This window comes from Polistes dominula, unplaced genomic scaffold (assembly GCF_049000335.1).
Source record: "Polistes dominula isolate Pdom_NZ unplaced genomic scaffold, Pdom_raw_medaka contig_18, whole genome shotgun sequence".
Lineage (NCBI taxonomy): Eukaryota > Metazoa > Arthropoda > Insecta > Hymenoptera > Vespidae > Polistes > Polistes dominula.
This window is the reverse complement of record NW_028301164.1, coordinates 1,663,951-1,687,139: the sequence shown is the minus strand read 5'-3', so window position 1 is coordinate 1,687,139 and position 23,189 is coordinate 1,663,951. Positions and strand designations below refer to the sequence as shown.

The window sequence follows — 23,189 nt, the reverse complement described above, 5'->3', positions numbered from 1 at the left end:
TACTGATAAGTAATTTTATTAATAATCTTGACTAATATGAGCCTAAGAATAATCTGCAAATGATCAAGCATTTCATTCAAAATAGTTGTAACAGTTGATAAGTAAAGTAGTTTATTTGCGATGGCTGGTAATGTAGTTTCCTTTTATAACATCTTGGAATGTTTGTATTGGATCAATATTGTTTGACACGTGAAGCGCCAATCGAATTTGTAGGGAAATCCCCGTCCAGCAGCGGGCGTTGCTTTGTATTGAAAACACCAGATGAACGGGTCAGTCACCAGTGATAATTTGTTTATTACTAGCGATCCACTTGTTTCTTACTAGCAATTCATATAGGAGTCATATACCATACGATGATACTTTCGTCAAAACTAAAAGTTTAATAATAATAAATTAAAACTAATTAAATATTTTGTATCGAATTAATAAATAAACGTTTCAAGTATATTTAAACCATAAACAAAAGTAAATAATACTGCAATAAGTATCCACAAATAAATAAATAATTTTAAAGAAGAAATAAGATTGAAAATGTATTATAAATAATATAAAAATCAAATATATAATTACTTAATTAATAATTTTAATTTTGTTAATAAATATTTTTGAGAGAGGAGAGAGGGAATAAAAGGATGATGATGGATCGTTGAATTCAAAGACTTTGACTACGTGAAAGTGCTTTATTCCTTTCAGAGATCGTTCATCGCAGACATCGGCGTCGGGAATGCCGCTCTCAAATTGTTTTTTTTTTTTAATCTTTTTTTTTATCTTTTATACTTATATACTCTAATAAGCGACCCTAATTATCGAGTAAAGTATCGTCTGATATTAAAAAATACGCATGTATATGTACATATACAATTACAACACGCTCCAGGACGGCAAGAATCCTGGTCCAGCGAGACCTTAATAATGATTTTAAAACGAAGGTTGAATGTACAGTATACACATTTACACTTATCATTTCAGCAATAACAATTTTATTGTACGTAGATTGCAAAAATTAAATAAACAATGACAGTGATACATCGCGTATTGGACGGAAGAGCCCAAAATACTGCGCAGAGGTGTGTGAGAGAAAATAATAAACTTTATTTTTTTTTTTTTTTTTTTTTATAAATTCGATCGATCGAGGTGCGATTGCTTTGTTTTTCATCTCAAATGTTATTCTCATTTCTTTTTTTTTCCCCCCTAATATATATATATATATATATATGCATATATATATATATTAATACACATATATCAGTACATATATATATATGTATATAAATCTCGTTTTTTGTTAATAGTTTCTGTCGTTTTCTCCCCCTCCGCACACGTCGTCGCGTTATCGCATTCCTTATCCATTTGTTTGTTTGTGTTTTTGTATATATGCGTGTATGTGATCGTGTATACGTATGTCTCTATAATCGCGTTCTTATCTTTTTTTCTCGCGGATACAAAGCGATTCCCATTATTATTCTTCTTTTTTCCTTTATTATTATTATTATTATTATTAATATTATTAATATTATTATTATTATAATTATTATAATAATTATTATTATTATTTTACAAATAACACAAACTGAGAGAATAAGTCTCTCGGTTATTTGTCATAAGAAGTCATCCCGATAAGGGTTGAAAACAGATTTTTGGTTTGATTAATAAAAAAAAAAAAAAAACAAGAAATAAAAAGAAAAAAAGAGAACAGAAATAAAAAAAACCCGAAACAATTCATTCGATTGATTTTTCAAAGCATGCATGCCCAGATAATACTGGACAAACAACAGTATATCGTGTTATGTCCATTTTTTAAACATGTTATTTTTCTTTTTTTTTTTTTTTTTATATCCTCATATTAGATGCTCCTATATAATATACGCGGTTTGGTTTATTTTCCTCTCTGTTTTTTATTTTTCTTATTTTCTTTTTTTTTTTTCTTGAAATTTCCTCTCTTTTTCTTCGTTTGTTCGTTCGTATTCGTATGCATGTTTGTTGTTTATTTGTTTGTTTGTTTGTTTATTTATTTGTTCGTTTATTCAATCAATCAATCAATCAATCAATTAATTAATTAATTAAATAATTAATTAATTTCTTGTCCCTTTATATTACAGTAATTAACATCGTGTCACATACAGACTTATTCACTAACGATATGACTACTGCTCCAAACCAGCAGAGCATTTTTGTTCATTGATGAAGTGAGATAATAGTTTACGCGTGTGTCTTTTTTTATCATTTTCCCCTTTCTCTTTATCTTTTTTTTCTTTTTTTCTTCTTTTCTTTAAATACGTTCTTCATTTTATCGGAGGGAAGGCAGTTTCCTCTTTTTTTTTCTTTTTTTTCTTTTTTATTTAAATCATTTTTCATACATTATTTTCCATTTGAATCCCTTCGCTATCACTTTCCCTCTTTATCTTTCGCTTTTTCTATCCTTTTATCTTACTCTCCCTCCGCGAATGATATGCCAATTTATATACATTTAAACGATTTTTCAAATTATATATTAATACCTAATAATAATAATAATTTATCCAATAAAATATCCCTTTTGTTTTTGTATTTTTTTTTCTTAGCCGTCCTTATTACACCTTTTTCTCCTCATCTCCCCCTAAAACCTTACCCTTTAGTTTGTTGATCACCCAAAACATTTTCACAATCTTTTCTTAATCTTTACACCCATTTTCTCACTCTCTCTCTCTCTCTCTCTCTCTCGCTCTCTCTTTCGTTCTGTATACAAGTACATTAATATTTATAAATCACCTATCACCAACGAGTTCGAAATTTTTAATTTCACAAACGTTCGCGTTAATAAAAATCAAGTGGAATCAATTAAAAGAAAGAAAAAAAAAAAAAGAAAAGAAAAGAAATTGAAATATTGTTATTCTCTCTTTCTCTCTCTCTCTTTCTTTCTCTCGATCTTTCTTACTTTCTCTCTTACTTTCTTTCTTTCTTTCTTTCTCACTTTTTCTCTCTCTCTCTCTCTCTCTCTCTCACACACACCCTCATAATACACAAGTTATATAATGTTTAATTATGAATTTATTGCATTCGGTGAAATGCTTCTTCGAATAATAATAATAATATTTCTGTTATCATATTTTATTATTTGGTTTGTTTGTTTATGCGTTAGAAAATATTTTGTTTACGCGAATCATTTATTGGAGGGTAAGCTTTTGCTTTTTTTGTTGTTTTATTCGACGAGTACACAATTTTACAATAATCTTATCCATTTGTTTATTCGGTTATCGTCTCGACAAATGCGAAAGCAGAGTTTGTGTTAGTAACAAAATAGATGTATATAATATATAAATGTACGTCCGTCTGTATGTGTGTTTTGTGTTTGTGTTATGTATCTGTATCTGTGTGTGTGTGTGTGTGTGTGTAAGTTTTATTTTTCTCTTTCCCCTTTTCCAAAAAGACCATTTTTGAATAGTTTCTTTAGTTTTGTATTTTTTTCATCTGCCACGACATATTTTTTCCTCGTTCGATCGTCCTTTAAATCACTGAACCCCCCTTCACCTTATATTCTCGCAACCCTTACGCAAATTTTACACCCCTTCTCACCCTCCTTCCATCTTCATGGATCATTTTATTTTCCTTCACCATTGAGACGCGGATTGCCGATTCGATTGTACGAAGGCATCATGTAGGGAACTATCGAAATGTATTTTTTTTTTTTTTTTTACCTATATATTTATGTATATATACATATCTATATGTATATACATATATATTTATATATATGATTTTTTTTTTAATACTCGTTTTTATGTATGTATAATTATATATATCTATATATGTATATACCTATCCGTATGTATATTTATATTACTAAATTTATCATTATATTTATATTTATATTTATATTTATAATTATATTTATATTTATATTATTTATATTTATATTTTATACTTATGTATGTATATCAAAGAGAGATTTTCATTCTTCTTCTTTATCTTCATTTTCTTCTTTTATTTTTTGAATGAACGATATTATATCAACCGATCGATTGAAACATATTTTTTTTAAATATATATTTGCTGACACATGGGTGGAGAGCGCATTCTTCACTTTATCTTTATTTCTTTTTTTTATTTTCTTTCTTTTCTCTTTTTTTTTTCTTCTTCTTCTTCTTCTTCTTCTTCTTCTTTAAAGACTATCTCTCAATATGCGGGGATTCCGGCACAAACAAGGAATGTCATAGTACATTATATCAACATTTAATAAAATATCTGAAACATTAACAAATAGACTATATGAATTGTTTGCTACATGGCTGCCCTTACAATGTAATTGTTTATTTTTATTTTATTTTTTGTTTTGTTTTTTTATTTTTTTATTTCAGCTAATCGATAAGTAGTTAAATTCTCTTCTCTTTTATTTTTATTTTATTTATTTATTTTTTCTTTTTTTTATACTAATCAATGAATTTTTATTTTTTATTTTTTTTTTTTTAAATCGATAATCGTAGGTAGGAAATTCTTTTATCATCATATTCATCATGATCATCATCATCATTATCATCATCATCGTCGTCGTCGTCATCATCATCATCATTGTTAACAATGATCCTTTACCTCGAATCCTTCGACGAATTCTTTTTTGACGCTAGTTATTTTATTATTCATTTCTTTTCTTTTTTTTTCTTTTTGTTGATTATTTTTCTGTTGCTTTTTAATTCATTTAACTCGAGAAAAAAAATTGATAACAATTTATTACGCAAACAATGACGCACACTTAGGAAACAATCGTAAACAGCTGATTCCCGTTTCCGTTTGTGTGTATTATTTTATATTTATTATTATTTATTTTATTTCTGTATTTATGTCTGATAATATTTAATATAAAATATTACGAGACATTTTTATTTAAATATCTTTCAATTACTAGCTCTCATCTTTTCCTTTTTTCTTTTTTTATTTTCTATACTTCCATTCCATTTTTCATCACTTTTCCTATTTCTCAATTTAAAATAAGAGTTTTTTAAACTCTTTCTTAATTGTTACAATTTTATTATCTTGAAATACTTTTGTTGTGAATACTTTTTTTTTTATCTTATCCCTCCTCCCCTCACGTCCTTCTTGGACACTAAACAAGATCCAATTTTTTTTTATACATAATCTTTTTATTCTCTTAGTTTAATTAGTTTTAGTTTATCAACATTCAGTATTCAGCCTCCGCTATTCATTGTTTTTGTTTTTTTTCTTTTGGTTTGCTTTTTTGCTTCGCATAATTTTGAGATTTTAGTTTCAAAGTTTAGTTTGTTTCGCTGTTTAGTTTTTAAAGCTGGATTGAAAATTGAATTCCAATTTAGCTACATTGAGTTTTAACGATGACCATAATTCTATCTACATAATTGTAAAAAAAGATTAAATTCTGTTAGTTTATAATTAAAAAAAAAAAAAAAAAAATTGTTTTTTAATTTATCAAGATTTTTCAAAATGTTCATATACAATTTTCAAATTGTTCATATTTTTGTTTGATTATTATTTTCTCAATTTGTTTCGATAAATTTTGTCATTGTAATTCAAGCGAATTCGTAAAATTTGAATCGTCGTTTTTTCCTTTTATTATTTAAATTGTAATTTGTTATTGTTTCACACACTCACACACACATACACACACACACACATTTAATGAACAACGTAAATAGTTTAGGTCATCGTACAAATAAGTTAATCGATATTTTAATCGTTGCCCTGAGTGCCTTGTTACCCGGCTTACCAACGGAATTTTCGATTAATTTATTACTTTTTAATTATTTTCTATGTAATATTATCTATTTGTTTATTTATGTAATTTGTAATTCACTTTTTAATCCTTCGTTCAATCTATCCCCAATTTTCTGATTCTCATTTTCACAAATCCTAACAGTTTCACATCGTTTCCAATACAATAACATAATTTATTTTTTTTTTCTTATTTTCAAACTGCCAATCTAACGAAAAAAAAAAAAAATTAAGATGAAGCATTTTCGATGAATCATTTGTCAAGTTAATCTCTTACGCATTGTATTCGTTATTATTTTTTTTTTTTTCTAATTGAAGATATTGTTCGAAGATTTTTTAACTGAAGCATACCTTTTAAAAAATTATTATTTTTTTTTTCATTTTTACTATTTTTTTCTTCTTTTTTTTTTTTTTTTAATTTCTATCAGCAGGAGAGACCGCGAAGGAGAATTAGTTTAAAAATTGGGAAAACTTTGAATTATTTATTGAATTATCTATGCGCGAGCAGCTAAACAATGTATTTTTATTTTTTCTTCTCTTTCTCTTACTTATTTTCTTTTTTAAATGTATGTGTTGTATTAATGTATTCATGTATGTTAAAAGCATGTAAATATTTCGATGGTGGACGGTTAACAGCCACTGGGGAAAAGTAATTTTCGAATCATTATTAATAATTATGATTCTTCTCGAAATATATAAGCAAATAGTGTATGTGTGTGTATACGCGCGTGTGTATATACGCATAAGAAAATGAAAAAAAAAAAAATTAAAAAAGTGACGTTATTATAAAACGGTCGAATGAAAAATGGCAGTGTGACGACGGTTCGTTACAATGCGACGGTGCATAAAATATTTCTGTATTTATAATATATATTTATATCCGTATGTATATGTGTATGTGCATGTGTGTGCATTAATATGTTTGTTGTACGTGTATTTTTTTTTTTAAATATATATAATATAATTTATATACGTAAAAAAAGTCAAAACTTAGAAAAATTGCATTATTTTTGTTTATATTTATTTTTTTTGCTTAATCGGAGAACTTTGATATTTAGAATAAGAATTTAACGCGAGATAAAATCGAGAATCGTAATGAGATCGATATTCGAGGTAATTCGTGTCTTTTTCTTCTTTTTTTTTTTATATATATAATTCTTATTATAATTTTTTTTTTTATTAATATTTTCTTTCCCTTGTGTTTATTTTTTTTCATGCGTGTTATGTTTATGTGCTCGTGTGTGTTTATTATGTATGGTTATGTGTATATCAAACGTTTATTTACTTCTTGTTCTTTGTCTTCTCTTCATTTTAATTAATTAATTAATTAGTTAATTAATATCCGAGAAAAAATAAAAAGTAAAAACAGAAGGAAGAAGAAATAGATAAAATGAAGTTTGCGAGAAGCGGGCCACGCTAGTACAAAACGGCGGGTAATAATGTATAAACATTATCTGTAATTTTTTTTCTTGTTTTTTTTTTCTTTTTTCTTTTTTTTTTTAAATGCGTACATTATTCACAGATATTTTCTTCGTCGTCGTCGTAGTCGTTTATTTTTTTTTTTATATTTTCTTTTTTTTTTATTTAAAAGTATTTCTCATTTTATACAAATGTATGCAAAGTTTCTTATCGTTTTTTTTCCTTTTTTCTCTTCTTCTTCTCTTACTTTTTCATTTCTTTTTTTTGCCCTTTTTTATTTTTATTTATTTATTTATATAGTTTTTTTTTTATTCTTCTTCTCGTTCGATTCCTTTCGTCTATTTCCGTTTTATTTATTTATTTATTTTTTTTATTCGATGAAACGAGGAAATTGGATAATTCGATCATTGGAATAATTTAAACCCATTTCCTTGCACCGTCACGATTATTATTTATTATTTATTATTACTATTACTATTATTAATATTATTCTTATTATTACTATTATTATTATTATTATTATTATTATTATTATTATTATTATTATTATTATTATTATTATTATTATTATCGGCGTACCGCGAAAAATTTGTGCTGCGCTTATTTATTTATTTATTTTTTCATAGCGAAGAAAAGCCTGTTTTTTTTCTTTTTTTTTTTTTTTTAGATTCGAAAGGGTCTCGTGCGATTATTCGATCACCGGTAGTGACAAAATTTTTTATTATTTTATTTATTCTTTTTGATTTTTCAATCCATCGTCGCCATTCTGATACCGACAAATGATTGCACCGATATATTTAATTTGTTTGTTCGTTATTATTTTTAATTTCGATCGTTCGTTTACTTTTCTTGCTTGCTTGTTGCCAATGTGATGACAGAAATACGTCGGTTATAAAATTTCAAATGCGAATGTTAATGTTGTTGGAATTAATTTTTTTTTATATTCGTATTTAGTTTTTATCTTTATTTTTATTTTATTTATATATATACATATGATATATATGTATTTTTTGTTTCTAATTATAAAATTCTCGTGGTCGTTTAACAGACGGGAAAAAAAAATTTGGTTAATTGCTCGAAACAACATGAAAAATACGTGTGCAAATAAATGAACTTACATTTCTTGTCACGTTCAAACGGAATTTTATTCTGAACACGTTTCAATCTTGAATTTTCCTCTCTCTCTCTCTCTCTCCCTTTATTTTTTTTTTATTTTTAATTACTTTTCCGATAGATGTCAATTTTTCTTTATCAATCATTCTCTTTCTTTTCTCTCTTTATTTGTCAGAATAAAATTTTGTTTTTTAACGAAATTGTGTACAGCGCTACGTACGTGAATGTATGTGTGTGTATTTATGTGTATGTGTATGTTAATAAAGTTCTTATTTCTTTGCACACATATTTACGTTGAAATAAGCGTATTTTCGTGCATTTAAATTATTTCTTTTTATTTATTTATCCTTTCTTTCTTTCTTTCTTATCATTCATGCGTGTTTTCTTTCGATGTCAAATCGTGTGTTCAACTGACTAAGGCGATGAGCATATATAGTTTTCTTTTTCTTTTCAATCTTTACCTTCTTCATTATCTTTTCTTTTTATTTTTTGAGGTGCTTAAAACGTAAGAAGATTTGAATGTGGGCCAGGTGGCTCTTAGCGTAACCCGGGGCAACTCGGCAGGATGTTTGTCTGAGCTAGTACCGTTAAAAGTTATATATATATATATATATAGTATGTTTTTTTATTTATTTATTTATTTATTATTTTCTTACTTCTTCATTCCATTTGCATTCATATTACACAATTTTCTTTCATTTTTAAATATAATCGCGTTAAGTGTTTTTTAATTCATTCTTCAACCAACCCCCTTTTTCTTCCAGTCCATCTACTCTCTTCTTGTATTCTTTTTTTTTTTGTTCATTATTATTTATTATTATTATTTTTTTTAAATGCGTACAAACGGAGATGCGGAATCATAATATTTTAAATTACCGAGGGAGACATGGCGTCCTTGAATTATCGATTATTTATTAATATTATTACTCATTATATTTATTATTTATCGTTTATTATTACTGGTATTATTTAAATATTTATTTCTGATATTATTATTACTATTATTATAATTATTATAATTATTAGTATTATTTTAACCGTCCATTCGCATTTCCCTCAGTGAGCCTTCACTATCGCGGGTGTGGTGAAATTCGACACTTCCGCGCCTAAATAATTATTATTTCATTCATTTTCCATCTCTAGTTAGATTTTTCTTTCTAAAAACCAAACCCCATCCTCCAATTTTTAAATCTCACTCCTCCACACGTCTCCTCCTACCCTCGTTTCTCTTACGCTTACGTAGTTTATTTAAATTGTTTTATTTAAATCATCGTCGCGACAAAATGTGAAGAGTTGTGTTATTATTCTCATTCTCGATTTGCATTTTATTTTATTTATTATTTTAATTTTATTTTATGTATACTTTAATTAATTTAATTTAATAATAACCTTTCTTGTGGAATTTTATTTTTGTTTTTTTTTAATATCTCGCATTAAAAGCAATTAAATTTTACGACGTCTTCGTTACTTCATTTTAAATTATTATTATTATTATTATTATTATTATTATTAATATTATTACTTTTTTTTTCTTTTTTTGTTGTTGTTGTTTGTTGTTCTTTTATAGTAAAAGCTTCACACAGCCAAAAAATGAAAAGCACTTAAAACAGTGCTCAACACTATATAAATGATTTCATGATTAATTGTTTAATTAATCAGTTAATTAATTAATTAATTAATTATTTAATTAATTTAATGAAACAGATTTTGACCGACTAAAGTGGCAGGGGATGGCTGCCACCCGCGTGTGCAGCCCTCGTTACAAATTTATATTTAGCTTACTACGTAGCTTATTCAAAAGTCATTCGTGTTTTTTTTTTTTGAGTTTATATGTCATGTGTGTTTAGGTATGTGTACATATGTATTATATGTCTGTTGTGTGTGTATGTGTGTGTATAATATAATAACGTTAGTACTTTCTACTATCGTAATGGATCATCATTGTTGTTTTTATTTTATATATATATATATATATATATATATATATATATATATATATATATATATATATATATATATACTTATAGTTTTTTACGAGCGGTATTTTTTATCTGTTTCATCTATTATTATTAATAATAATAATTATTATTATTATTAGTATTATTATTATAATATTAATCTGAGCGGTAATTTTTTGTTTTCATCGCACGTCGTTAGAATTATATTTAATTAGTTTTAAATATATACATGATATATGTGTATGCGATCATCATACTGCAATAATAATCAATCGTACACGTTACAATCGCACAGTAATTCATTCATAACATATTCTTCATTCACAATCAAACGTACACATACTCTCTTCTTTCCCTTTCTTTCCATCTCTTACATACAAACATGTACTCATGCACATATATATATATATATATATATATATATATATGCATTTACTTGCATTAATTATTATTTCTGTGTTGCTCAAAATTATTGAAAACTTCAATAATAACAAACGTTAATATTTAATTATTACATTAATTTAATATTTTGTTTTAATGTCGATTTATATAATACCTAAATATATCACTTTAAAAGCGGTCATGCTCGATCTACGAGCTTTCGTACTCGTTTGTTCTTCTTTTCTTTTTTATTTTCCACAATCTTTCTCTCTCTCTCTCTCTCTCTCTCTCTCTCTCTTTTCTCTCTTATACTTTCTCTCAAATTTTCTTTCTCTCACTTTCTTTCACTCTTCTGTTTTCTCTTACTTTCATACTTTCATTCTCTTTCTTACTGTTTTCTTTCTTTTCATTTTTTTCTTTTACCTTTAATATTACATTTTGACAATCATAAACCGCGAGACATACGCTCGAGCATCCCCTGCTGTTCATCAGAAAACATCCCCTCGAGGAGTTACAAATTACGATCTTTTTTAAACAATATCTTTTCCTCAAAAGAAAAATCCGAATTTCATTTGTCAAGGGACAAGACGTTGAATATACACACATATATATATATATATATATACATTATTTTTCTTTATTATATGCGTATGTAATACTCGGAATGAATTTTAATTTTGAATAATTGTTTTTTATCTTTTTCTTTGTTTTTACATTCATTCTATTCTCTTTTAATTTCTATCCTCTTTTTTCTCTCACCCTGTTTCTCATTTTTTTCATTTTTTTTTTTTTTTTAAGATACATTATTAATTTTGTATTATTCGAGACGATCGAGCTCGCGATTATTTATAATAATAATAATAATGATAATAATAATAATATAATAATAATAATAATAATATTAATAATAATTGAAATATTCTGGATAAAACTTCGAACGCTATCAATGTTATGTATCATTGTGTGTATGTTTTTTTATACGTTTTCAATTTGGATTATAATCAAGCGCTTATTGCTATCGTTTTTCGTAAGTATATATATATATATATATTTTTTTTTATTTTTATTTTTGAACGGGGGGAGGCATTTTCCTCTCTAGCATCCTTGTCTTTTTTCAGATATTTTGTTTTTACTTATCGCACTTTTTTATATTTTTAAATATCTTTCTATTTTGTCAACTTGATGAAATTGCTTTTAGGACCGACGTTAAGTGTAATATATTTATTTTTTTTTCTTCTTTCCATTTTATAAATTAGAATTACCCCTACCACTGAATCGCCTCAGTATTGTATTTTTATTATTATTATTATTATTATTATTATTATTATTATTATTATTATTATTATTATTATTATTATTATTATGTTTATAATGAATTGTTCGTTTATCGATAGATGTCTTCTAATTAGAATATTTTTCGCGAGTTAGAAAAAAAGTTAGAGCCAAAAAAGTGTTAGAAAAATTTGTTACTCGAGCGTGTAGTAGCTAAATTTGAAAAAGGGAAAATCGATCGATCGAAATAAATTATTTATATTATTTTATTTTATTCATTTCATTCATTTTTTCATATTTTTAACTGCGTTCCAGTGTTATAGTCAATTTCACAATTATAATAATAAAATAATAATATAATAATAAAATAATCATAATAATCAGACTTTCTCGATATTTTATTTTTGAGAATAATGGAATAAACCGATTCGCGACTCGATCGTCACTAAAATTTCCAAACACATTTGTTTCATTCTATCACGTGTGTTGTTTAACTGTTTTGTGTTTCATATATATATATATAGATTTTGTTTGTCCTTAAATCATTCCCATTCGTACCCAAACTCGTTTAATTAGCGAGGATCGCGAGCACTAAAAAACCGAATAATCGAGCGAGAAAATTCGCTTAAAAACAGCAGCAGCAGCAGCAGCAGCAACAGCGGCAGCAGCAAAACAGCAGCAGGGGAAGTCCGACATTACTTGAGGGATGTGTTGTGTTGTGTGCCGGCGCTAATTTTTTATCTCCATTATGTCTTTCTTATTTATTTAATTTAATCATTTAATAATTTAATAATAATAATTTTTTTTTATATTTCCTTACTTTTCTTCATTTTCTTTTTTGTCTTTTTTTTTCTTTTTATCGCTTTTTAAATTAATTCATTTAATTTTTTTATTTTTTGTTTTTTTTTTGTTTGTTTGTTTGTGTTGAAACCTCTCGCGCGTTTATTATATTATAATACTCGTAGTAAATAATTTACTTCATTATTATTTGTTTTTTTTCTGTGTTTCCTTTTTTTTTAGCATTTATTCATTATCATCATCATCATCATTATCAGTAACGACTACTATCCAGCCCAATTTTAAATTTTAATCATACGTTTTATCTTCTTCTTCTTCTTCTTCTTCTTCTTCTTCTTCTTCTTCTACCTCGAATAACATTCAATCCCCTTTTTTTATTTTTCGTTTCCATTCATTCATTCATTCATTCATTCATTCATCTTTTCTTTATCTGTCATCTCTATCAATTATTCTATATAATAATAATTTAATTTCAATTATTTTTCTTGTTTTTTTTTTTTCATTTTCATTTTCATTTTCTTTTTCTTTTTCTTGTTCTTTTTCGACTATTCATTTATATCATTCGGAACATATAAATCAATCAAAGAGTTATTCTTCTTATAATAAGGTAAATTTTTTCCTCTGCCATATTTTCAATTGAAAAAAGAGATATAATATTTTTATTCATCTTTACTTTCCACCCCCCCCCCTCTTTTTTTATCACTCTCCCTCCACCCCTTTTCAAGCCCGTTTTTTTTTTAATTGATAGTTTTTATCAGCAACCGATCGATCTCTGTTTTTCCAACCTTTCTTTCTCTCTCTCTCTCTCTCTCTCTCTCTCTCTCTTTTCCTCTTATATATTTATAATATATATTATATATATACATTATAAATATATGTATATATATATATATATATTCTCGTCTATGTCGCAATTTAGCGGAATATATATATCTATGCTTCGTAGCGATACTAAATCTTTTTTTTTAAATTTTATTTTTAAATTCTAATTTATTTCGGAATGCATGCTCAACGAGTGTGTGTGTGTGTGTGTGTGTGTCTATCTCTCATTTACTTTTTCGCTTTTTTATTTATTTATTTATTTTTTTTCTTTTTGTTTAATTTTTTATCTACTACTACGTTTTCTCGATATATCTTTCTTTTTTTCTTTCTCTTTCTCTCTCTCATTTCATTACTTTTTTTCCTATACATTTTTTGGAACCCCTTTCACACTCTCATTCACACGTCATTTCTCTCTCTCTCTCTATCTTTCATACCTTTTCATTCAATATCTTTCTTTCTCTCTCTCTCTCTCTCTCTCTCTTTTTTTTTTTATATCCAATTTGTTTTCTAAACAATTACATATATACGTTTATATAATTCATACATATATTTGTATATAATATTGCGTAAATATATTTATTTATAAACGTATATATGTGTGTAGGTGTGTGTTTATGTATATGTGTGCATTATTAATCGATAATCGCGTACGGGCATAATTGAAGAGGCAATGTTCGAAGTAAAACCAACGCGAATTTATTATTGGCTGAGCGACAAGTTCGATTTATTTCATCCTTCTTTTTTTTTTATTTATTTATTTATATATATATGTAATGTGTTATATGCATATATTGTTGTTTTTTTATATCTTTATCATATTATTCTCATTAATGTTGTCGGAATATTGTTTTTCTTCTTTTTACAAATACATTTTTTCTTTCTTTTTTTCTTCAATCCTTTCATAAATCCATTTTTTTTTCTTTTTTTTTTTTTTTCATTATTTCAGTTTGTTTTTATTTTTTTCCCCGCGTAAAATTCAACGACGGTCATTGATTTTCTTATGACGAATCGAGATACGAGAGAACAATCGTTTTATTTTAATTTTAATAATTTTAAAACACACCTGTCTGTCATCGATTAATACGCGAATCCCCATTTTCTTTCTTACTTTTAAATTATAATTTTTGTTTATGTAAGAAAAAACGAAAGAGTATAATAATAAGTTTTCTTATTACATGATAATAATAACACGCGCACGTTATTTTATTTTTGTTTCTTTTACGAACGACGACTTATAAATCAAAATCATCAACGAGAGTTTTTTTATTTTTCGTATTTTTATTTATTTTTTTTTTTTTTTTAATAACGCGAGATAAAAAAAACAGTTGGATCAGAACGCAAAACTGGAAGTCCAATGGATTGTATTTGGTTTTCCTTTTTTTTTCTTTCTTCATTTTTTTTTCTTTTGATCTTTCAATGATTTTGTCGTCTTTTCTTATCTTCACTTTCCAAGGGGAGTAGTTTGGGGGTTGGTGGGTTGGTAATGGTTTGTGGTGAAGGGTTAAATTCGCGCGCCTGCGTCGAAGCAACGATCGGACGCGTTTATCTAAATTCGAATAATAATAATAATAATAATAATAATAATAATAATAATAATAATCAAATTCTCATTTTTATTTTCTAAACACAACAATGCCAAGAAAGTTTTAACAAACAAAATCGCAGTTTTCTTCTTTTTCCTTTTTGTGTTTTTTTTTTGTTTTTTTTTTTACAAGGCAAAAAAAATTACAACAACGAAAAAAGTTTGATTTAAACAACAAAATGTATCATCTATTTAGAAAATAAAAAGAGATAGTAGTAGAGTCGAGTATTTTATTTGTTACTGTTGTTTATGTTGGTATTGTTGGTTGTTTTGTTCACGAGTAATCGATATTGAAATAATCGTAAATTTTCGACAGATCGTTTAAGGCAGTGACATAGTTACTGTCAAATTGTTTAATATATATATATATATATTTTTTTTTATAATCGATAAACAATTTCGTTCTAATAAAAGAACAAAGAATTTCATTCTTGTTGTTGTTGTTGTTGTTTATTTTTTCATTTTTATTTTTACTTTTTTATGGGAAACCACGCGAGGTGAACGCATCCTATTGTGTTTTTGGACTTTACATTTTATTATTATTTTCTTTTCTTACTTTTCTTTTTATTTTTTTTTTAAACAATAAACAACGATATAACACGAGTGTCGGAATAAAAAATGGGATCAAAAATGTTCACCGCAGACGCAATTTCGTCAAAACGATACGACGATATTAACTTCCGTTAGAAATAATAATATAGAAACATTGGCACATTTTTTATTCTTTTTTTTTGTTTTTCTTTATTTGTGGAATTAACGTCTCTCTCTCTCTCTCTCTCTCTCTCTCTTTTCTTATCTCTTACTTTTCATCTCATTCAAAATTATATTCACACATACATATGTTTATATATATAGCGACAACGTTTCTATATCACTTTCTTGAACATTTTTCTTTTCTTTTCTTTTCTTTTCTTTTATTTGCTTTTGATTTTTCAGTTTTCTTTTCTTTAACCCACGCACGACGACGTATCGAGATCAACGTAACTGTTTTATTATTTTTTTTTTTTTTTATATTTTTTATCGATTTTATTATCCGAGAAAGATCGATTTTCGAATTTGAAGGAGAAAATAATAGCATGGATAGACAGAGTGGTAGTTAAGAAGCGAAATTGGCATAATGATTTTTCTTCTATTTGTTTCGAGACACATTGTTTCGAAGTAAAGGCCTATTATTTGTTTCTTTTTTTTTTTAAATAATTCATGTAAAAAAAAAAATAAAATTGGAGGGACGACGATGGAGAAAAACATGCCGATGGAAACTGAACGTGAATTAACAACTTATCATCATCATCATCATCATTATCATCATAGAATTAATTTCTGTCATATTATTCACATTCATTCAAATTTCATTGTTCATTCGATGGAGATAGACGAGTCCCACAAGTTGACACTTGTTGTTTTTTCACATATTTCCTACTAAAGATTTTTTCATTGATAAATCACATGATTATCGATAATTTGAGAGTCAGCGATAAATCGTACTCACTAATCATCTATTCCTATTATTCAGTGAATTTTTTTTTTTTTTTTAATTCTAAATATCTACTCTTTTTAGCCATCTAGGAGAAAGTAATGGCTTGATTTTATATGTTTTTTATTTTTTTTATTTTAAGTTATTTAATTCTCGTTCTCTGTCTAAATGCCACTTTGGAGTGTGATTCTTTTTTTCTTTAGTATTAACGGTACCAGTAATAATATAGTAATAGTAGTAATAGTAATAGTATAGTGATAGTAGTAGTAATCGTAGTAGTAGTATTAGTAATAGTTGTAATAGTAGTAGTAGTAGTAGTAGTAGTAGTAGTAGTAGTAGTAGTAGTAATAGTATAGTAATAGTAGTGTAGTAGTAGTGATAATAGTAGTAGTAGTAGTAGTAGTGTAGTAGTTAGTAATAGTAGTAGTAGTAGTGTTAAATAATAGTAATAGTAGTAATAGTATTTTTTAGTAATAATAATAGTGTTTTGCGTTTACTGATAGCGGTATTTTAAATAGTTACAAATTTATATCCTTTGTAGTACGTTTTCTCTCGCGTTGAAATTTTTATTTGTTTTATTTTTTCTTTTTTTATTAGCTAGGCTGTAATAGTTTGTGATGGCTTCATTCATATTTAAAAATTTTTTTTACTATTTTTTATTATTTTTATTCTTGTTTATTTCGACTAAATCAGCGAGGCGATAAGTTCAAGTTATCGTAATTAAAAGCGTGTAAATTAAAAAACATTCTGTGTTTAAATATTCACCCGTTCTTTTTTTTTCCTATTTTCTTTCATTTGCTCATCTTTCGTTCTCTCTCTCTCTCTCACACACACACACACACACTTACTCTCTTTGTCATTTTCAATCATTTTCTTGCATACTTTATCTTTACGTTTTCATTTTCACTCTCATACGATTACAATTTGTAATTTCATTCTCGTTCTTACAATTAAAAACTGTCAATTACTTACTTTATCATTTTTTCACCTTCGTCGTAACGTTCGAAAATATCGATAATATATGCATAACTACTATCTTTCTTTCTTTCTTTCTTTCTTCGTCTAATGAAATATTGATTATCCTTCGATTACAATTTTAAATCCTAAAAATCTACGAATGATAAATCACTAAAATTGCCTGATATAACGTAGATCTAATATTTTTTCTTTTTATTTATATTCTTGAGTATTAATTAAATCCAAATTTTCTTTCTAACGTAATCGATATAATAATACAATCGATTCTCTTCAAATCACGTTTACTTTGATGCACCCAAATCCTTACTTGTCTCTATTTTCGTATTTTCTTTCTGATTTGATTTTTTGAATATTCTCAAGGAGGACGGTAAAACGAGTCCTTTGTTTAATTTAGTTTTTCGTTAATTAACGCGAATAAATGATTGATTCGCATGGTGATTGATTCATTTATGTTATAATTCTGTTTTTTTGTTTTTTGTTTTTTTGAAAGGGGAAATCGAAAACGCGACTATGTTTAATTCATTATCATTTACGTATATATAATAATAATAATATCCTTTTTCTAATCGAACGTATCGCGTGCAATTATTATGCATTAGCATGGCTCGTAATTTTTCTATTTGCATTTTGAAATAATTTTCTTCTATTTTTTTTTTTTTTTTTTTTTTATTCAACGACGTTACCCCTACATTATTATTATTATTATTATTATTATTATTATTATTAATATTATTAATATTATTATTGTTATTATTATTTTTTCACTATTGTTAGATCACTTTTCTGTTTCTCGTTCTTATCTTTTTTAGATTTTTAATTATCTTTACGGTGATTTCATTCACCTAATCGCAAAACTTGTTCAACTTTCCCGTTTCTCGATAACGTCTCGTTTCTTTATTTATATTTAATTATATTTTGAATAATTCTTTTTTGTTTTTGTTTAATGGTGTTTTGACAGTTTGCACGCGTAAAAACGTCACGGCAGACCGCATCGATAGTACCGGCGTTGAATTTTTTCTTTTTGTTGTTGATTTTTTTCTTTTTTTTTTTTTTCTTTTCTTTTCTTACGAAAGGCAAATAATTATTAAATAGATCTCGCGAGTATAATATTTATATCGCGAGTTTTGCAAATGTGAATTCGAATTAATAAAAAATTGTGTGACGACTAACTTTTGTTAGAGATTATTCAATCTGTAAATTTGTAAAGTAATTCAAATTGGTGATTGGCTGAAATTCGGACGATCTACGCGAGATATAATCGTAAAATGGCAGTCATCGCGATTCCACGACGTTACTTTATAATTTTTTTTTTAATTTTTTGGAGTTTTTCTTTTCCGAGTCCGTAAAAAATAGAGCGAAAACTTTGAAGATAACGCAGTTTATTTTCTTATTCTTATCATCACCATTTCTATTTTTGGTTACTGTGTTGTTTTACTTGTAGTTGTAGTTGTAGTTACAGTTGTGTAATTAATTTCTGTCACTTATTATTATTTTGCTCTAATCTTGTGCTCGTATATTTATTTTCGTTTAACCTTTCTTTTTTTTTTTTTTTTTTTTAAACCGGTTTTAATCATAATCATTTAGCCGTGGATTAAATCTAAATATCGATTTAGGGTAAAATATCGAACGACTAATGGACTCGTTCACCGAACAAGATGTATAATAATGTAATTGTCATCCTGTTTGATTTTTTATTTTATTTTCTTGCATATTAGATTTCTTTTATCTTTATTTTTCCAACTCTTCATTCGTTCATCCCCTTTGTGCATTTATTCTTTCTCTTCTCCTCTCGTTAATATTTATTTACGATTATAATGTCTTTTATCATTTTCCCTTTTTTTCTTTTTTCATATTTTAATCTCATTTCAATGAAATTGTCGAAAAGTTTAGAAGAATCAAACTACGACGTTTGATTCGTAAAAACATACACGTTGTTAATAAATAATGTCATATACATATACGCACATATATATTATTCCTCACGCGATAATTAGACGTAACAATACTGCATACAATTTTCTATAATTCATCATCATTCGAGATGTCACGTCTGTGTGTGTGTGTGTGTGTGTTAGTTTATGTGAAATCATTTCCGATATTCGTGTCTCTCGACACGTGCGATCATTTATTACGCATATACGTGAAAATTTATGTATGTAAATAAGTAGTATAGGAACGAACGATGTGTATGCAATATCGAGACGTCAATTAGAAAACATAATTATGTCAGAATTGATTAGGTACGGCCAATAATAATATATTTGTTATTTCGAATTTGTCACTCTCTCTCTCTCTCTCCCTCTCTCTCTCCCTCTCTCTCTCTCTCTCTATTGAAAAGAAATATTTTCTTCTTCTTATTCTTCTTGTTTTTTTTTTTTTTATAAATATAAATAAAAGAAAATAAATGAAAATAAAAATAAACTTATAGAAAATATTAATGTTTATAGTTCACTTGCAATAACAATAACGAACGCCACTGCCTCTAAAATTATTTTGCCCGTATTAGTTTTCTTTATTTATGTGTGTGTATGTTGAGATTTTCTTTTTGCCAATTTCAATTAATTTTCCCTTTTCATTCTTTTCTATACTTTTCTCAATATCTTTCTCGTTCATTCACACAAATTATCTCTCTCTCTCTCTCTCTCTCTGTCTCTCTCTCGTTCTTTCTTTCTTTCTTTCTTTCTTTCTTTCTTTCTTACTTTTTATTAACACAGCCGCACACGAATCTCAATGAAATCTATACCACCCTTTACTTAAATCGATAAAACGTATTTTTGGAACGTACCTCAGCCACATAAATCAATATTTCGATCAATTAATTATTATTATTATTATTATTATTATTATTATTATTATTATTATTATTATATTCGACAATAATGAATTAGCATTATCGGATAATTATAAATTTTCCCGTTGGTCCTTTAGCCCTTCCTTACAACCCCATTTTCGTGCTTCTCCTTCGTTTATCTCATCGATTTCTTTTTTTTTTTTCTTTAGTGGAGAAACTCGAAAGGGGGATGAAAGGATTGGACAGGCAAGAAAATTTTGTCTTCGTGTGTCCTTTATTAATAAACGGATAAATTTTTTATCGCGGTTTTTTTCCGTCATCTATTTATCTCATTTTCTCTCTTTCTCTCTCTCTCTCTCTCTCTCTCTCTCTCACTCTCACTCTCTCATTTATGTCTTTTCTTCTCTCCCAAGTAGTTATAATCCCTTTTCAAAACCTCTTTCTCTTTCTATCTATCCGTTATCTTTTCTTTTTACCTTTTTTGTTATTATTATTATTATTATATTTTTTTCATTTATTTATTTATTTATTTATTTATTTTGAACACTGGAGTCGGTGGTGTGAGGGGTGGATTCACGCGCGAGGAATGCTTTCGTCCGACGTGCCCGATGACGAATTTCCTGACACTGTTCTTGTTCTTTTTTTTTTCTCTTTCTTTTTAATCCTTTTTTTTCTATTCTCTTTTTAATTTTACTGTTTATTTTTTTATTTTGTTAAGCGGCTGTCTTTTTCTCACATACGTTCTCTCCCTCTCTCTCTCTCTCTCTCTTTTTCTTTCTCTCTTTCTTTCTCCAAAACGCATACATTTAACCACAAACACAAACATACACGTATACTCATCCATACATACATACATACATACATACATACATACATACATACATACACACACACACGCACATACACGTGCAGGCTTACACGCAATCTTTGTTTTCTTTTTTTTTCTTGTCAGTTATCTCACCTTTTCACATGCATTTGTACATTCGTGCTCGAACTCGAACAATTCTTTCTTTTCATTCGTTTCTTATCTACCTTTTTCTTTTTACCTGTCTCCCGTTCCCTCTACGCCCTTCCCTCCCTTTTCCTCCCACCCACTCGTTTTTTTCTCTCTCTACCTTCTCCTCGCAAATATTTCCTCCCCTCTTCCCTCCGTTCGTTTTATCCTTCTCCTCCTCCTCCTCCTCCTCCTAATAATAATAATCCCAAACGATGATGCACTAATTATTTTCTTAACGTCTCCCTCTCACGTTTTCTTTTCTTTTCTTATACTCCTCCTCCTCCTCCTCCTCCTCTTCTTACCCTGAACACGTCGTCGTCTTCCAGACTTCGTTTCGCACGGAAGAAGAAGCCGCTCGCTGTCGTACCGATCGGTCGTCAGACGTTGATAATTCGTCGAAAAATCCCTTTTTTATTTTATTTATTCTCTTCTTTTCTTCTACCCTCTCCTCCCTCCTATCATCAACCCTTATTTTCACATTTACTTAATCCCTTCACCTATTTTCTCACCTATCGTTTTGTTGTTTTCTTTTTTTTTTCCTTTAAATTCTCCTCTCCTTTCTTTAATCCGCCTATTAATTTTTTTTTCTTTTGTTATTATTATTATTATTATTATTTTTAATTGTTGTCTTCTTCTTTTTTTTTATTCTTGCCTAGTTTATTATTATTATTTTTTGCTTTGTTTTTTTAATTTTTGAAATTTTCTTTCTTGTTATTGTTATTGTTGTTGTTGTTGTTGTTGTTGTTGTTGTTGTTGTTGTTGTTGCTGTTGTTGTTGTTGTTATTGTTGATTTTAGTTGGTTTTTCTTCCTTTCTCTTACTCTCTCTCACACTTTCTTTTTCTTTCTCTTTCTTTCTCCTTCTTTCTTTTTCTATTCCGATTTGTCTTTTTCTGAATGGCTATTGGACTGGAAGCACCCCTCGTATTGACGAACTGGACACGGATCGAACGCGCTTGCGCACGATCTGAACGCCGATTGCGCGCCACGCGCACTGCGCAAACACGCGCCTCTCGCGTGTGGTTCGTTTGCGCGCGCGCACGCGTCCGCGCTATACACGACGGATTATCTTTTTTGTTTTTGTTTTGTTTTATTTTTTTTTTTTATGTTATACTTTTATTTATTTGTTTAACCTTTTTTTTTCTTTCTCTTTTATTTTTTTATTTTTGTGTGTTTGTGTGTGATTCATTATTATTTTTTTTTTTTTTTTATTATGAAGGAGGTCTACGTTAGGCACCGTAGGGAGTTACAGCTGTTCTTCGACAACTGTCCCAACATCGGCCACCACGCTGCCACCGTCTCCTTCACTGTAAAAAACAATTATCAATTTAATGTACAACTTTTTTTTTTTTTAATTATTATAATTAATATTTTTATAAGAATATATGAGAGCATAGCGTATAGAGATTGGTTTGACCAATGAGTATCCAATAATATCGTCGACATTTGGTTTTTTGTTTAATATGTTTCGTACCAAGTCCTTTTTACCTGACTTGTCATTTAGACCATTTAATTTTGCTTTAACAAAATTAACCATTACATGTAATTATTAATTATTATTAATATAACAATTAAACAAATTTATGTGCTTTGTTTTATACTGCCTTTTGTATAATTCGTCAATATTTTAATAGAAATATTCATTCACCAATGGTACACGTAGCCTGAAGAACAAGTTTAACATGTAACATCGGTGGTACACGTGGCATGGAACGTGTTAAATTAACAAAGGCTTCTGAATGTTCATGTCACATGTTTATTTTTTCTTCTTTTTTTCTTTTACTTATTGGTCAGTCTCATGTTTTATTAGGTTGACCAATGAGTATCAAGTCAAGTTGACATTTTCTTTTTCAATTGACCATGGTAGATAATTGACAGAAGAATTTTT

The 23,189-nt window shown here is 27.3% G+C and overlaps 1 protein-coding gene across 13 annotated transcripts in view; it reads right to left on the bottom strand.

Annotated features, from left to right (window-relative positions):
* Positions 1 to 2,312: 2,312 nt before the first annotated feature.
* The window catches only part of shaker (potassium voltage-gated channel protein Shaker), a 202,827-nt gene continuing 181,950 nt past the window's right edge, over positions 2,313 to 23,189 (bottom strand). For all 13 annotated transcript variants that reach the window (XM_015325163.2, XM_089178905.1, XM_089178907.1 and 10 more), the window contains one exon: positions 2,313 to 22,608. The gene's annotated coding sequence lies outside the window, so the exon portion shown is untranslated. The remainder of the gene's footprint in view (positions 22,609 to 23,189) is intronic.